The 17,834-nt window shown below is 50.2% G+C and overlaps 1 protein-coding gene across 1 annotated transcript in view; it reads right to left on the reverse strand.

The window, feature by feature from the left end:
- ARAP1 (ArfGAP with RhoGAP domain, ankyrin repeat and PH domain 1) overlaps nucleotides 1–17,423 on the reverse strand; it is a 90,149-nt gene extending 72,726 nt beyond the window's left edge. The window contains exon 1 of the mRNA XM_029057470.2: nucleotides 17,334–17,423. The gene's annotated coding sequence lies outside the window, so the exon portion shown is untranslated. The remainder of the gene's footprint in view (nucleotides 1–17,333) is intronic.
- Between the last annotated feature and the right edge of the window lie 411 nt (nucleotides 17,424–17,834).

Consider the following 17,834-nt stretch of genomic DNA (forward strand, 5'->3'; position numbering starts at 1 on the left):
CAGCTCTTTCCCGCTCTCTCCTCTGTCTCCTCCCCCCCTCCCCTCTCCCGCCCTAGAACCCCACTTTACCAGCGCTACCCCTCTTCCCCCTCCCCCTACTCTTCCCCCCACCAAACCCCCTCTTCACCCCCTCCCCCCTTCTCTCTTCCCCACCCACGCCCCATCCCAGTCCTCTTGTCCCACCGCCACCCCTCATCCCCCTCTCCCCGTCCAGGGCCCCGCCACCTCCTTCCCATCCAAACCCTCCCCTCCCCCCGCCCTTCCCCCCCTCCTCCCCTTGCACCCACAGCTACTTTCAAGTGTGGCCTCTGGAACCCCCGCTCTATTACAGGCAAGCTACCTTTCATCCATGACCTTTTCCTCTCCCGCTCTCTCCTCCTCCTCGCCCTTTCGGAAACGTGGCTCTCTCCCGAAGACACGGTCTCCGCCGCCGCTCTCTCCGGCGGAGGCCTCTCCTTCTCCCACTCCCCCAGACTCACCGGTAAGGGAGGAGGCGTCGGCTTCCTCCTCTCGCCCCGTTGCCGCTTCCGCACTATCCCTCCTCCCCCCGCCCTCTCCTTCCCCTCCTTCGAAGCCCATATCGTTCGCCTCTACCACCCCCTCCGGTTACTTGTCGCCGTCATCTACCGCCCTCCCGGTCCCACCTCCGACTTCTTCGACCACCTTGACCCCTTTCTCACCTTCCTTCTCTCCTTCTCTCTGCCCACTCTGATCCTCGGAGACTTCAACATCCATACGGATGTACCCGACGACTCCTCTGCCGCCCGCCTGCTATCCCTCCTCGACTCTGCCGACCTCCTCCTCCACCCTACCGCGCCCACTCACCGACTCGGTCACACCCTCGATCTCGTCATCTCCTACCGCTGCACTATCTCCTCCCTCGCCGACTCTGAAATCCCTCTCTCGGACCATAACCTTCTCACCTGCCTCATCTCTCACACTCCCTCCCCCTGCAAATCTTCACTACTGCCCCACAGAGACCTCCGCTCTCTCGATCCCATCCGTCTTTCCAATAGCATCTCGCCTCACCTCGCCGCCCTGTCCTCTCTTCCCACTCTCGACGATCAGGTCTCCGCTCTCAACTCCACCCTCTCTACTCATCTCGACTCTCTCGCCCCCCTTTCCCTCCGCCGCTCTCGCTCCACTAACCCACGGCCCCGGATCACCTCCTCCGTCCGCCTCCTACGCTCCTATGCTCGAGCTGCCGAGCGCCGCTGGCGAAAGTCCAAGCACCGAGCCGACCTCACACATTTCAAATTTATCCTTTCCTGCCTTAACTCTGCCCTCTCCTCCGCCAGACAAAGCTTCTTCTCCTCCCTCATCGACACCCATGCCCGTCACCCCCGCCGATTGTTCCGGACCTTTAACTCTCTCCTTAGGCCCCCTGTTCCTCCCCCTCCCCCATCTCTCACCCCCAATGATCTGGCCACCGATTTCCTCACGAAAATCAACACGATCAGGTCTGAGCTCCCCAAAGTCACCCCTCCGTCTCTCCCCTCCCCCCCACCGAACCCCCTCCCCTACTTTCCCATCCTTCCCTGCAGTATCCTCAGAGGAGATCTCCTCCCTCCTCGCAAGCGCCACCCCCTCCACCTGCGCCTCGGACCCCATTCCCTCTCACCTTCTTAAAACCATCGCCCCTGCCCTCCTCCCTTCCTTAACTTCTATTTTTAACCACTCAATCTCCAAGGGCTCCTTCCCCTCTGCCTTCAAACATGCCCACGTCTCCCCCATCCTAAAAAAACCCGCTCTCGACCCCACTTCCCCCTCCAGTTATCGTCCTATCTCCCTACTACCCTTCCTTTCCAAAATCCTAGAACGAGTCGTCTACAGTCGATGCCTAGAATTCCTTAACTCCCATTCTCTCCTAGACCCCCTCCAATCTGGCTTCCGTCCCCTCCACTCTACCGAGACTACTCTCTCTAAGGTCACCCATGACCTCCTTCTTGCCAAATCCAATGGCTCCTACTCCATTCTGATCCTCCTTGACCTCTCTGCTGCCTTTGACACTGTCGACCATCCCCTCCTCCTCCATACCTTATCTCACCTTGGCTTCACGGACTCTGTCCTCTCCCGGTTCTCCTCTTACCTCTCTGGCCGATCATTCTCGGTCTCCTTCACTGGAGCCTCCTCCCCCTCCCATCCTTTAACTGTTGGAGTTCCTCAAGGGTCAGTTCTTGGCCCTCTTCCGTTCTCCATTTACACTCACTCCCTCGGTGAACTCATCCGCTCTCACGGCTTTGACTACCATCTCTACGCAGATGACACGCAGATCTACATCTCCGCCCCTGTCCTCTCCCCCTCCCTTCGGGCTCGCATCTCCTCCCGCCTCCGGGACGTCTCCACCTGGATGTCGGCCCGCCACCTAAAACTCAACATGAGCGAGACTGAGCTCCTCATCTTCCCTCCCAAACCCGGTCCTCTCCCAGACTTCTCTATCACCGTCGATGGCACGACCATCCTTCCCGTCTCTCAGGCCCACAATCTCGGCGTCATCCTTGACTCGTCCCTCTTGTTCACCACACACATCCTATCCGTTACCAAGACCTGCCGGTTTCACCTCTACAATATCACCAAGATCCGCCCTTTCCTCTCCACCCAAACGGCTACCTTACTATTACGGGCTCTCGTTATATCCCGGCTAGACTACTGTGTCAGCCTTCTCTCTGACCTCCCTTCCTCCTCTCTCGCCCCGCTCCGGTCTATTCTTCACTCCGCTGCCCGGCTCATCTTCCCGCAGAAACGATCTGGGCATGTCACTCCCCTTCTTAAACAACTCCAGTGGTTGCCTATCGACCTCTGCTCCAAACAAAAACTCCTCACTCTAGGCTTCGAGGCTCTCCATCACCTTGCCCCTTCCTACCTCTCCTCCCTTCTCTCTTTCTACCGCCCACCCCACACGCTCTGCTCCTCTGCCGCCCACCTCCTCACCGTCCCTCGGTCTCGCCTATCCCGCCGTCGACCCCCGGGTCACGTCCTCCCGCGGTCCTGGAACGCCCTCCCTCCTCACCTCCGCCAAACTGATTCTCTTTCCCTCTTCAAAACCCTACTTAAAAATCACCTCCTCCAAGAGGCGTTCCCAGACTGAGCTCCTCTTCCCCCTCTACTCCCTCTGCCATCCCCCCTTTACCTCTCCGCAGCTAAAGCCTCATTTTCCCCTTTTCCCTCTGCTCCTCCACCTCTCCCTTCCCATCCCCACAGCACCGTACTCGTCCGCTCAACTGTATATATTTTCGTTACCCTATTTATTTTGTTAATGAATTGTACATCGCCTCGATTCTATTTAGTTGCCATCGTTTTTACGAGATGTTCTTCCCCTTGACGCTGTTTATTGCCATTGTTCTCGTCTGTCCGTCTCCCCCGATTAGACTGTAAGCCCGTCAAACGGCAGGGACTGTCTCTATCTGTTGCCGACTTGTTCATCCCAAGCGCTTAGTACAGTGCTCTGCACATAGTAAGCGCTCAATAAATACTATTGAATAAATATTCAAATGCCCATACAGGGTGCAGCCATGTGGAGAGAGGAAGTCAGCGGGGGCTGGGATTCCCCAGGCTGGCAGGACAAGAAAGGAGCAGTATTCCCCCCTCCACACCTTCTCTGGGCCTCACCAAGGCTCATCCTGCTACTTTCCACTGAGGGCCACCAGGACAGGGTGGGGTGGAAGTGGAGAAGGGCAAAGGCCAGGGAGCAGGGGAACCTTAAGGGCTAGAAATCCTGGAGCAGCTCACACCTCACTGTGTTCTTCCTCGTGGCTAACCTAAATCCCTCCTATTGCAAGTGAAGTTGGATCCCTTTGCTCCCACCCCAGCTAGGTCAGGAGGGGCAGTGGGAGCAAATGAGACAAGAGACTCCCCTCTAGACCCAGGTCCTCAACTCTCCAATCCCCTGGATCCCTCTGCTCCCGGCCTAGCTAGGGCCAGAAGGTGCAATGGGAGCAAATGAGGCAGCATGGCCTAGTGGATAGAGCATGGGCCTGGGCATCAGAGGACCTGGGTTCTAATCCCAGTTCTGCCATGTCTCAGCTGTGTGACCTTGGATAAGTCATTTCATTTCCTCTGTGCCTCAGTTCATCTGTAAAACTGGATAATAATAATAATAATAATAGTAATGATGATGGTATTTTTAAGCACTTACTTTGTGCTAAGCACTGTTCTAAGCACTGGGGAAGATACAAGGTAATCAGGTTGTGTCACGTGGGGGTCCCAGTCTTAATATCCATTTTACAGAGGAGGGAACTGAGGCACAGAGAATAATAATGATGGCATTTGTTAAGTGCTTACTATGCGCAAAGCACTGTTCTAAGCACTGGGGGGGATACAAGGTCATCAGATTGTCCCATGTGGGGCTCACAGTTTTAACTCCCATTTTACAGACGAGGTAACTGAGGCACAGAGATGTGAAGTAACTTGCCCAAAGTCACACAGCTGAGAAGCTGAGAAGAAGCTGAGAAACAGAGCCAGGATTAGGACCCCCATGACCTCTGACTTTCAAGCCCGGGCTCTTTCCACTGAGCCATGTTGCTTCTGGGTATTGAGACTGGGAGCCCCATGTGGGACATGATTAAGAGAAGCAAACAGCATGGCTTAATGGAAATAGCACGGGCTTAGGAGTCAGAGGATGTGGGTTCTCATCCCAGCTCCGCCACTTGTCTGCTGTGTCCTTGGGAAGCCACTTAACTTCTCTGTGCCTCAGTTACCTCATATGTAAAATGGGAATTAAGACTGTGAGCCCCATATGGGACAACCTGATTACCTTGTATCTACCCTAGCACTTAGAACAGTGCTTGGCACGTAGTAAGTGCTTAACAAACACAATAATTATTATTATTATTACCTTGTATCTACCCCAGGGCTTAGAACAGTGCCTGGCATATAGCAAGCACTTAACAAATACCAACATTATTATTGTATTATTATTATTAACAAATACCATTTAAAAAAAAGAACAGACTCCCATCTAGACCCTGCTCCTCAATTCTCCAATCCCCTGGATCCTTCTCTTCCCTGCCCAGCTAGGGTCAGGAGGTTCAGCAGGAGGAAATGAGGCAACAGACTCCCCTCCAGACCTAGCTCCCCAACTCTCTAATCTCCCAGGGATTTGTCCAGGCCACTGGGTCCCTGAAAGTGGGGACCCTCTACCAGACTGGAGATAGACATGCCTGCTGAAGTTGGAGATCTTGCTGGCAAGGTGGGGGGGGGAGGGTGAAAAGGAGAAGGTGGTTGGGGGCGGGGGAGAGGGTGCCCCAGGCCAGAACTGCGAGGGTTAAGGCTGCCCTGGTCAGCAGCAGGAAGGGGCCAGTTGCCAAGCCTCCCATCCCCCCCGCGCCATCCTGGGGCCTGGGGAACAGAGACGGCTTGTTCACTGCAGCTCCTGCGCTGGACTCTGAATACATGAATGGGGGCTCGGGGTTGGGGGTTGGGGGGAGCAGTCCAGGGGACTCCCAGCCCTGGGGGAGGCCACAGGGAGCCCCACCCCCACCCCAAACCAAACAACCAGGCTTGGACACTGCCCCATCCCATCTCCACCCAGGCTTAACACAATCAGCCGTCACCAACCACGAGAACGCCAAGGACAAGCAGCACCGGCCCCGGCCTGCTCCCACTGCCCCCTTCCACCCCTGCCCTGGGACCCTGGGGCTTTTGAGGGGCCAAGGGGCTCCCACAGGCCAGGTCCAGCTGCTGGGGAAGCCCCCTGGTGGGGGAGGGGCCCGCTGTGGAGGCAGAACAGGTACTCAACCTCATTAGTGGCAGGGGCTACCGAATCAGCCGGACCATGACGGGCAGCAGGGGCAGCTCAAGGACATGGAATATCTCCGTGGGGAGAACCATTTCCCCGCCCCAATGCCAGGCTCATAGGGGATCTATCTGTCTGCCTCCATTTAAACGAGCACCATCCCAATCAGAGTTATCATGGCACAGAAGGATCAATCAATCAATGTCATATATTGAGTGCTTACTGTGTGCAAAGCGCTGTACTACATGCTTGGGAAAGTCCAACTTAGCAGAATAGGTAGACAAGTTCCCTGCTCACAAGGAGTCCTGCAGAGACAGAGGCAGAGGACAAAGAGATGCGGTCCCTGCCCTCAAGGGGCTGGAAGTGGGATATTGGGTGGGTGGTCAGGGAACCAGGCAGGAACTGCTCCCCTGACAATGACTTTCCCCCAAATTCAAAGCCTTACTAAAGGCCCACCTCCTCCAAGAGGCCTTCCCTGACTAAACCCTCCTTTCCTCTTCTCCCACTCCCTTCTGTCAACCGTTATTCATCCCCTCTCTCAGCCCCACAGCACTTATGAACATATCTGTAATTTATTTATTTGTATTAATGTCTGTCTCCCACTCTAAACTGTAAGCTCGTTGTGGACAGGGAATGTAGCTGCTATATTTACTCTCCCAAGCATTTAGTATGGTGCTTTGCACACAGTGAGGGCTCAGTAAATATGATTGACTGACTCCCCAAACCTAAAAAAACACAGAGGCCAGGCACATGGTAAAAATAATAACTGTGGTATGTGTTACATGCTTACTATGTGTCACGCATTATGCTGTGCACTAGAATTTGTACAAGATTATCAGGCCTGGCACAGTCTCTGTCCCACATGGGACTCTCAGGCAAAGTAGGAGGGAGAATTGGTATTCAATATCCATTTTACAGATGAGGAAACTGAGGCCCAGAGATGCTAAGTGACTGGCTCAAGATCACAGAGCAGAAAAATAGCAGAAGCAGGGTTAAAACCCAGGTGAGGACCTGGGGTACTAAACTCATTATAGGCAGGGAACATGCCTACTAATTCCATTATGGGGTACTCTCCCAAGTGCTTAGTTACAGTGCTCTGCACAGAGTAAGCACTCAAGAAATATGACTGACTGGGTACATTCAGAGCAGTCTCTGTCCCACATGAGGCTCACAATCTAAAGGGGAGAGAAAACAGATATTCCTTCCAGTCACCTAGCCTCACTTTCAGAGATGGACCATCCATCATCCTTAACTTTTCTTCTAGTGACCCAGCATGCACTGCTCATCCCCAGATCTAGCTAAACCTCAGTTTCACCTGCAGATATTTTTGGCTGTACAGCTTCCTGTTCATTCAATATAATTTACTAAATACCTCCTGTGTGCAAAGCCCTTGTACTAGGCAGAGTCGGGGAGTTCAAGAAGTAAAAGTGGTCCCTGCCCTCGAGAAGTTTATAATTTAATGGAGGAGAATGAATCCCCTGCACTTATTTCCTGGTAAAGACACTGTTTCTTTCGATTAATTTGGAGCTCGCTCCCTTAATGCTTCACTTCAACCCATCTTTCCCTTACTGCAAGACCCATAGCCCACCACCACCTCCTCCACCAAACTCAACTCCCTCGCGTCACCAATCCTCCATTGGTCTCACCCCAGCGATCACCACGGCCACCGCTGTCGACTTCCTTCACCCCTTCGCTCGTGCAGCTGAGCCCTACGGGCACCGGGCCAACTTCTGTTACTTCAAATTCACCCTCCCCTGCTACAATTCTGCCCTCTGCCTTCTCTATCCAGGAACACTCAGGCTCCCACTCTCACAGTCCCCCCACCAGTTACCCTAAACCTTAAACTCCTCCCTGAAGCACCCAAGTGACTCCAGTTGCTTTGTTAGTAAAAGAGAAACCACTGAAAGATGCCTTTCTTAATCCCTGCCCTTAACACCTCAATGCTTCCTGAAGCACCCAAATTACTCCAGTTGCTTTGTTAGTAAGAGAGAAACTACTGAAAAATGCCTTTCTTAATCCCTGCTCTTACCACCCTAGTCAGTCAATCGTATTTACTGAGTGCTTACTGTGTGCAGAGCACTGTACTAAGTGCTTGGGAGAGTACAATACAACAGTCACATTCCCTGTCCACAACTCGCTTACAACCTAGAGGGGGAGACAGACCTTAATATTAATAAACAAAATTACAGCTATGAACATAAGTGCTGTGGGGCTGTGAGTGGGAATGAATAGAGGGAGCAAGGCAAGGTGATGCAGAAGGGGGCAGAAGAGGAAGAAAGGAGGGTTTAGTCAAGAAAGGTCTCCTCTCAAAATCCACTCCACTCTGTTCATGCCCTGGGCCCCAAGCCCCCTCTTAAAACAGCTGCTCCCACCCTCCTCCTCACCCGTCATTGCCATCTTCAACATCTCACTCTCCATTGGTTCCTTTCCTGTCATCTTCAAACATGCTGCAATCTCTCCCATATATTCGGTTTAATCAGTCAATCAATCTTATTTATTGAATGCCTATGTGCAGAACACTGTACTGAGTGCTTGGGAGAGGACACTCCAACAGAATTAGCAGACACATCCCCTGCCCATATCAAGTTTACAGTCTAGAGATTCAGCCCAATCACTATGCATTTTGGATAGAAGGAGATAGAGGAATTAGCGGAATTGGGTCTTCTGACAACACCGTCCAGATACAGCCATGACGCAAGGTTGGAAGAAATTTGTGTGTGTGTGTGTGTGTGTGTGTGTGTCTGCGTGTATGCACCCAGTGTAGGACCTGGGTGAGCAATGTAAATTTTCCTTAATGTGGTTTATGTTAATATTTCAAGAAAAAAACACCCATGTTACAGGGGAACTGCATGTCTTAATTATAATAATAATGGCATTTGTTAAGCACTTACTAAATGCTGGGCACTGTATTAAGCACTGCCCTCTGCCTGTTGTCCTATCTCTTTTTTTTTAATGGTATTTTTTTAAGCGCTTACTGTGTGTCAGGCACTATTGTAAGCACTGGGATAAAAGGTAATTTGGTTGGACACAGTTCCTGTCTCACATGGGGTTCACAGTCTTAATCCCTATTTTATAGACGAGGTAGCTGAGGCACAGAGAAGTTAAGTAATAATAATGTTGGTATTTGTTAAGCGCTTACTATGTGCAGAGCACTGTTCTAAGCGCTGGGGTAGACACAGGGGAATCAGGTTGTCCCACACGGGGCTCACAGTCTTAATCCCCATTTTACAGATGAGGGAACTGAGGCACACAGAAGTTAAGTGAGTTGCCCACAGTCACACAGCTGACAAGTGGCAGAGCTGGGATTCGAACTCATGAGCCCTGACTCCAAAGCCCGTGCTCTTTCCACTGCGCCACGCTGCTTCTCACCCAAGGTCACACAACAAAAAAATGGCAGAGGCAGGATTAGAATCCAGGTCCTTCTGACTCCCAGGCCCATGCTTTAACCACTAGGCACACTACTTCTCCCATTCTTATCCAAATTCTAACCTATCCTATGCAATCACCCACTGTCTTCACCTCCTCTCTTTCTCCATCTTTATTCTTGGCCCACTTCAATCTGGTTTTCACCTTCCTCCTTCATCAGTCAATTAATTAATGAATGTTTACTGTGTGCAGAATAATCAATCATATTTGTTGAGCACTTACTGTGTGCAGGGCACTATATTAAGTGCTTGGGGGAGTACAATATAACAAGAGTTTTTTGTTTGGGGGTGCTTTGGGGGGGGGAGGTATTGTTTTATGGTATTTGTTAAGCACTTAGTATGTGGCAAAAACTGTTCTAAACCCTGGGGTAGATACAAGTTAATTAGGTTGAACATAGTCCCTATCCCACATGGGGCTCACAGTCTAAGTAGGAGACAGAACAGGAGAACTGAGGGAGAGAGAATAACAATAATAATAATAATGGCATTTGTAAAGTGCTTACTATGGGCCAAGCACTGTTCTAAGTGCTGGGGTAGATATAGGGTAATCAAGTTGCCCCACCTGGGGCAGTCTTAATTCCCATTTTACACATGCGGGAACTGAGGCACAGAAAAGTGAAATGACTTGACCAAGGTCACCCAGCAGACAAGTGGCAGAACCAGGATTAGGACCTATGTCCTCAGAATCCCAAGGCCTTGCTCTTTCCACTAAACCACATTGTTTCTCTAAGTTAAGTGACTTACCCAAGATCACACAGCAAGCAATTGGCAGAGCTGGGATTAGAACGCAGGTCTTCTGACTTTAGGGCCAGTTTTCTTTCCACTAGGCCACGCTACTTCTCACAGTAGACATGTTCCCTGCCAGCAATGAACTAAGCACTTAGGAAAGTACAATACAATAGAGTTGGTAACCACGATCCCCACCTCATTCAGTCAGTCAGTCGTATTTATTGAGCCCTTACTGTGCGCAAAGCACTGTACAAAGTGCTTGGGAGAATATATTATAGCAATAAACAGACACATTCCCTAACCACAGTGAGCTTACAGTCTAGAGGGGGAGAGGCTTAAGAAGCTTCTCAAGTAGCTTACAGTCTACAGGGGGAGACAGCTACCAAAAAAAAAAATTATTTCATTCTCCTAAGACTGTTCCTACCTCCTGTTCCCTTGTGGGCTCTTCCTAGCCAGGCCTAACAAATGTTGCTCTGTCCTTCTCTTCCTTGACCTCTCAGCTCCTTATGACACTACTGACCACTTCCTACTCCTAGAACTACCATCCAAACATCATCATCATAATGATACTGAGAATTGTGGTACTTGTTAAGCATTCATTATGTGCCAAGCACTGTTCTAAGCACTGGGATAGATATGAGTTAATCAGGTTGGTCACAGTCCCTGCCCAATATGGGGCTCATGGTTAAAATAGAAGGATTTAATCCTCTTTTGACAAATGGGGTAAATGAAGCACAGAGAAGTGAAGTGACTCCCCCAAGGTCACACAGCAGACATGTGGCAGAGCCAGGATTAGAATCCAGGTCTTCTGTCTCCCAGGCCCAGGCTTTTTTCATAGGACTCATTAGGATCTCCTCAGACCTCTCGGACCACTCTCTCTCTCTGTCCCATTCACTGACACATCTTCTGCCATTCATCCTCTCCCTGGACATCTCACCAAACTCAGTTCTGTGTCCCTTACTCTTGTCACCCTTCATTCATCCTCCCAGAGACCTCATCTGCTCACATGGCCTCAGATGCCACCTTTCCAACAATATCTCCCAAATCGACCTCTCCAGGCAACCTCTCCTTTGCCCGTCAATCTCAGCCTTAACCTCCTTTTCCATCAATCTAATAATAATAATAACCATGGCATCTGTTTAACGCTTACTATGTGGCAAGCACTGAACTAAGCACTGAGGAGGATATAAGATAATCAGGTTCTACATAGGGCTTACAGCCTAATTAATAATGTTGGTATTTGTTAAGCGCTTACTATGTGCCGAGCACTGTTCTAAGCGTTGGGGTAGACACAGGGGAATCAGGATGTCCCACGTGGGGTTCACAGTCTTAATCCCCATTTTACAGATGAGGTAACTGAGGCACAGAGAAGTTAAGTGACTTGCCCACAGTCACACAGCTGACAAGTGGCAGAGCTGGGATTCGAACTAGGAGGAAGAGGTATTGAATCCACATTTTACAGAAGAGGCACACAGAAGTGAAATGATTGGCCCAAGGTCATGCAGCAGACCTGAGCCAGATCCTATGACTTCCAGGCCCGTTCTCTTTCCACTACGCCACACTGCTTCTCACCTTCTTTGGTCTCCAGGACACCTCCACATGAATGTCTTACCATTACCTCAAACTCAACATGTTCCAAACCACACCCAACATCTTCACCCCTGCCCTTTCCTCTGAATTTTTTCTACATACCGCTGACCCCACCACCATTCTCCCTGTTCCAGAAGCCTACAACCTTGGTGTCCTCGTCAAACACCTCACTGTCGTTTAATGTTCATTCATTCATTCATTCAATAGTATTTATTGAGCGCTTACTATGTGCAGAGCACTGTACTAAGCGCTTGGAATGAACAATTCAGCAACAGATAGAGACAGTCCCTGCCGTTTGACGGGCTTACGCAGTTCTAAATTCTGCTGCTGCTTCTTCATTATCATTATTATCAATGGTATTTACTGAGTGCTTACTGTGGGCAGAGCACTGTACTAAGCTCTTGAGAGGGCTCAATATAACAGAGTTGGCAGATAACAGAGTTGGCAAATTCCCCGCCCACAAAGAGCTTACAGTCTCAATGCGGAGACATATTTCTGAAAACATAGTTTATAATATTTAATTTATAAATTCATTCATTCAATCATATTTATTGAACTCTTATTGGGTGCAGAGCACTGTACTAGGCGCTTGGGAGAGTACAATACAACAATAAAGAGACACCTTCCCTGCCCACAACGAGCTCACAGTCTAGAGGGGGAGAGACAGATATCAATACAAATAAATAAAATGACAAACATGAATGTAAGTGCTATGGGGCTGGGACGGGGGGAAGAGCAAAGAGAGCAAGTCAGGGTGATGTCGCGGGAGATGAGGAAAGGTGGGGCTTAGTCTGGGAAGGTCTCTTGGAGGAGATGTGCCTTCAATAAGTCTTTGAAAGTGGGGACTATAATAGTTTGTTGGATTTGAGGAGAGAGGGCCTTCCAGGCCAGAGGCAGGACGTGGGCCAAGGGTCGGCTGCTAGACAGGCAAGATCGAGGCACAGTGAGAAGATCAGCACTAGAGGAGCAAAGTGTGCGGGCTGGGATGTAGAAGGAGAGATGTGAGGTAAAGTAGGAGGGGGTAGGAGTGCTTTAAAAAGCCACTGTGAGGTGTTTTTGTTTGATATGGAGGTAGATGGGCAACGACTGGAGTTTTTTGACATGTCCTGAACATTTTTGTAGAAAAACAATCTGACCAGCAGGGCGTAGCTTGAACTAGAGTGGGGAGAGACAGGAGGTGGGGAGGTCAGCAGGGAGGCTGATGCTGTAATCCAGGGGAGGATAGGATGAGTGATTGTATTAACGTGGTAGCAGTTTGGATGCAGAGGAAAGGATGGATTTTAGCAATGCTATGAAGGTGGGACCGACAGGATTTAGTGATGGACTGAATGTGTGGGTTGAAAATAATAATAATAAAAATAATAATAATAAATATGGTATTTGTAAAGCACTCATTATGTGCCAAACACTGTTCTAAGCACTGGGGTAGATACAAGGTAATCAGGTTGTTCCACATGGGGCTCACAGTCTTAATCCCCATTTTACAGATGAGGTAATTTAGGCACAGAGAAGTTAAATGACTTGCCCAAAGTCACACAACTAAGTGGCGCAGTCAGGATTAGAAACCATTACCCTGCCAAGCCTGTGCTCTTTCCACTAAGCCACACTGCTTAGTCAAGGATAACGCCAAGGTTGCGAGCTTCTGAGACAGGAAGATTCTTCCACAATATTACACGCATAAAGATCCTTCCTCTCTGTCAAAAGGCCACCACCATCACTCAAGTGCTCATCATTTCTCCTCTAGACTACTGACTCAGTCTTCTTATCAATGAGCCGACCGATATTTATTTAGTATTTCTGCCTGCAGGGAACTGTACTAAAATTTTGCAGGAGTACCTTACGATAGGGCTGGTAGATGAGATCCCTGCCCTCAGGGAGTTTACAATCTACTGGATTTCTCCTCAACCAACCTTCAGTCTATACCGCATTCTGAATCTGAATCTTGTTTCTAAAATGTCATTGAGCACAGGTCTCTCCACTCCTCAAAAACCTCAGATGGCTACCCATTTCCCTCCACGTTAACCTGAAACTCATGACCATTGACTTTGAAGTTCTTTGCCTTTCCTTCTGCATATCTGCTTTCACCACCTCCTACTCCCCAGCCTAATAATTGTGGTGTTTGTTAAAGTGCTTACTACGTGCCAAGCACTGTACTAAGTGCTTGGGGTGGATACAAGCAAATCATACTGGACACAGTCCCTGTCCTGCAAAGGGCTCACAGTCTTAATCCCCATTTTACAGATGAGGTAACTGAGGCACAGAGAAACGAAGTGACTTGCCCAAAGCCACAGAGCAGATAAGTGGTAGAGACAGGATTACAACCCCAGACCTTCTAATTCCTAGGCCTGCTCTATCCATTAAGCCATGCTGCATCCCAAGCGTAGGCACTTTGCTTCTCCCTAATTTCTTTTTTTTTTTTTTTAACCATGCCTGGCTTTCTACTCACCTGGTGCTCATCTCTTCATATTCTGGCTATTACTAACTGTATCTATTTCTTCTCCTGATAATATGTGTTTACCAACTCTGTTGTATTGCACTCTCCTAAGCACTTAGGACAGTGCTCTGCACACAGTAAGTGCTCAATAAATGTAAACTGACAATGATGACAATGTAGCAGCACAATTTAGCACCACATTTGAACATTAAAGCTCAGCGAGGTCAGCACCATAAACCACTTGGAAGGGTACAATACAACAGAATTTGTAGACACGTTCTCTGCCCACAACCAGCTCACAGTCTAGAGGGGGAGACAAACATTGATATGAGTAAATTATAATATATAATTTATAGATACATAAGTGCTGTGGGATTGAGGGTGAGGTGAGTACCAAATGTCCTAAAGACACAGATCCAAGTTCGAAAATGACACAGAAGGGAGAGGGAACGGGGAAAGGAGGGCTTCACTGGGTAAGCTATCTTGGAGGAGATGTGAAGTCCACACCAGCAGGCAAGTGGTGCACTCAGAATTCATTCATTCAATAGTATTTATTGAGTGCTTACTATGTGCAGAGCACTGTACTAAGCGCTTGGAATGTACAATTCGGCAACAGACAGAGGCAATCCCTGCCCAATGACGAGGTTACAGTCTAATCGGGGGAGACGGACAAAAACAAGACAACATAATCATAATAAATAGAATCAAGGGGATGTACAGCTCATTAACAAAATAAATAGGGTAATAAAAATATATACAGATGAGCACAGTGCTGAGGGGAGGGGAAGGGAGAGGGGGAGGAACAGAGGGAAAGGGGGCTTAGCTGAGGGGAGGTGAAAGGGGGAGGGGGAAGGAGCAGAGGGAGGAGGGGGAGCAGAGAGGGAGCAGAGGGAAAAGGGAAAGCTCAGTCTGGGAAGGCCTCTTGGAGGAGGTGAGCTCTCAGAAGGGCTTTGAAGAGGGGAAGAGAGTTAGTTTGGCGGAGGTGAGGAGGGAGGGCATTCCGGGACAGCGGGAGGACGTGGGCCAGAGGTCGACGGCGGGATAAGCATGAACGAGGGACAGTGAGGAGGTGGGCGGCAGAGGAGCGGCGCATGCAGGGTGGGCGGTAGAAAGAGATGAGGGAGGTGAAGTAGGAGGGGGCAAGGTGATGGAGTGCCTTGAAGCCCAGAGTGAGAAGTTTTTATTTCGTGCAGAGGTTGATGGGCAACCACTGGAGGTTTTTAAGGAGGGGAGTGACATGCCCAGAGCGTTTCTGCAGGAAGATGATCCAGGCAGCGGAATGAAGAATAGACTGGAGTGGGGAGAGACAGGAGGAAGGGAGATCAGAGAGAAGGCTGACACAATAATCCAGCCAGGATTTAAAACCCAGGGTTTGGGGGGAGGGGATGTTAATGGAATTTAAAGCACTTACTTTGTGCCAGGCACTGAGCTAAGCAATGGAATAGATACAAGCTAATAACTGGTATTTGTAAAGCACTTACTAAGTGACAGGCACTGGGGTGGATACAAGCATATCAAGTTGGATGCAGTCCCTGTCCCACATGGGGTTCACAGTCTTAATCTCCATTTTACAAATGAGGTATCTGAGGCACAGAGAAGTGAAGTGACTTGTCAGAGCCACAGAGCAAACAAGTGGTGGCATCAGGATTAGAACACATAACCTTCTGCCTCCCAGGCCCGTGATCTGTCCGCTAGGCCAACAGGTTGGACGTAATCATCCAAGGTCACAAAGCAGACTAGTGGGCCACATCCTTCTGACTCCCAGGCCCGCACTTTATCCACTAGGCCATGCTGCTTCCCAGCTCCCAGTAAGTCACGTAACTTCTCTGTGCCTCAATTACCTCATGGCTAAAATGGGGATTAAGACTATGAGTCCTATGTGGGACAGAGACTGTCCAATCTTGATTCTATTTATTGCTACTGTTTTTGTCTGTCTCCCCCGATTAGACTGTAAGCCTATCAAAGGGCAGGGACTATCTCTGTTACTGATTTGTACATTCCAAGTGCTTAGTACAGTGCTCTGCACATAGTAAGCGCTCAATAAATACTATTGAATGAATGAATCTGATTATCCTGTATCTACCCTAGCACTTAGTACAGTGCCTGGCACATAGTAAATGCTTAATAAATACCACCTAAAAAACAAACACAAAAAAAACCCTCTACAAGGAAGGCCCCCCAGCCTTTCTGGTTGCCGTTCTCTAACAGTGTTTGACACATAGTAAGCACAAAACAAGTCATTACTGATAGTTCTAATACAGACAGAAAAAGAGGCACTTGTACAAACAGGGAATACACTCACTCCCTCACACACACACACACACACACACACAGGTGTCCCCTCAGCACTCCTGGATTTATCTGTTTGATAAACTCATTGTGAGCAGGGAATGTGTTATATTGTTATATTGTACTCTCCCAATTGCTCAGTACAGTGCTCTACACACAGTAAGTGCTCAATAAATACCACTGATTGATTTGTCAATACTTTCTTCAACTGTGTGTTAGATCTGTTCCCTTCCTCTTAACCTTGGCCCAGCCATCAATTTAGGCCTACAGTGTCCCTTATTGGACTGGAGGGCAGGCGTCTGTCACCTTTGACCCTTGGGGCACTCGGTACAGACCCAGGTTCCTCAGCCCCCATCTCTCTCAGAGGGGCAGGCGGCCCTGGTCTCTGCTCCCTGCCCCGTCCAGCTAACCGCTCATTCTCTCACCTCAGACCCCATGGCTGCATCCTTCAAGGGCAACGCTGGGTCATCGCTTCCAGGAAGCCCTCCCGGACATGGGGAAAGGAGGCCGTGGTCAATTTCCTGGCCCTCGCCAGACTCCAATAACCGAATGGGGTCTGCTCTGCAGACGAGGTGCTGACCAAATTGACCTTAACTGTCCGACCCCTCCGCCACCCCCCACATTCAAGCACTCAGTACAGTGTTCTGCACCCAGTAACCACTCAATAAATACGATTGAATGAATGAACATACAAGACATCTCCCCCCTCCCCACATCCATCTCAGCCCTGGCCACCAGAATAAGTAGCCCTACAAAGCCGCTATTTCTCCATCCACGAAATGGGGACATCCACTAATGCAGCGCTTAGATCAGTGCTTGACACATAGTAAGCTCTTAACCAAATGCCTTAAAAAGAAAGGGGGCGGGAGGGTGTCAACCCTCAGGATGAAGATGGAAGTGGCTAGCGGAGGAGGAAGGTGGGGGTGGGGTGGGTAGAGAGTTGTCAGTTCCGGAGCTGGGGAGGAGACTGGAGGAAAGGCATCGCAGGGGAAGGGGGTCTCACTGCGGGTGGGGGGCTGGGGAGTTTGCAGCTGGGGAAGGGGCTGGGAGTTTATTCCAGCCTCTAGGTGGGGTCCCCGGGAGACCCTTGGGGCTGGGAGGGGGCTGCCGCACCCAGCTCCAGGGCACTGACCTGGCTCCACCGAGCGCGGACTCCGGTGTCCGAGCAGCCCAGCTGCACGCACGGGCAACTCCTCTGCGAACGGCTGCACGGGCCCGGTCGGGAGCTTCCGCCCATCACGTGACCCCAGGGACCCGGCCCACCCCCTTCCCGGGCCCCTCCCCAAATCCCCGCCCCCCACCCCCTCCTGCTCCTTGGGGTCAGCTCTCTGGGGACTCTCTGCCCTCTTTTTCCGTGCACGCTCCATTCCCTCCAGTCCTATTTCTTGAGCGCTCCACTCTGCGCAGGGCACTGGACTAAGCGCCTGGGGAAGTGCAGGGAGAAGGAGAGACCATCCCTGACCGCAGCGAGCTCAGGGCCTGGAGGAGGGGGAGGCAGACATCAATAGGAGTAGAGAGGCAGCCAGATTATGAAATAAAATTATACCTGGTGGTGCCCTAGGCCTGGCTGTAAGATTCGAAGTTAGGGTGGGGGAGTTGGGATCCTGGGTCCCGGGGTGTTGGGGGGGAGGGT

Source organism: Ornithorhynchus anatinus, chromosome 2, assembly GCF_004115215.2.
Source record: "Ornithorhynchus anatinus isolate Pmale09 chromosome 2, mOrnAna1.pri.v4, whole genome shotgun sequence".
NCBI classification, from domain to species: domain Eukaryota; kingdom Metazoa; phylum Chordata; class Mammalia; order Monotremata; family Ornithorhynchidae; genus Ornithorhynchus; species Ornithorhynchus anatinus.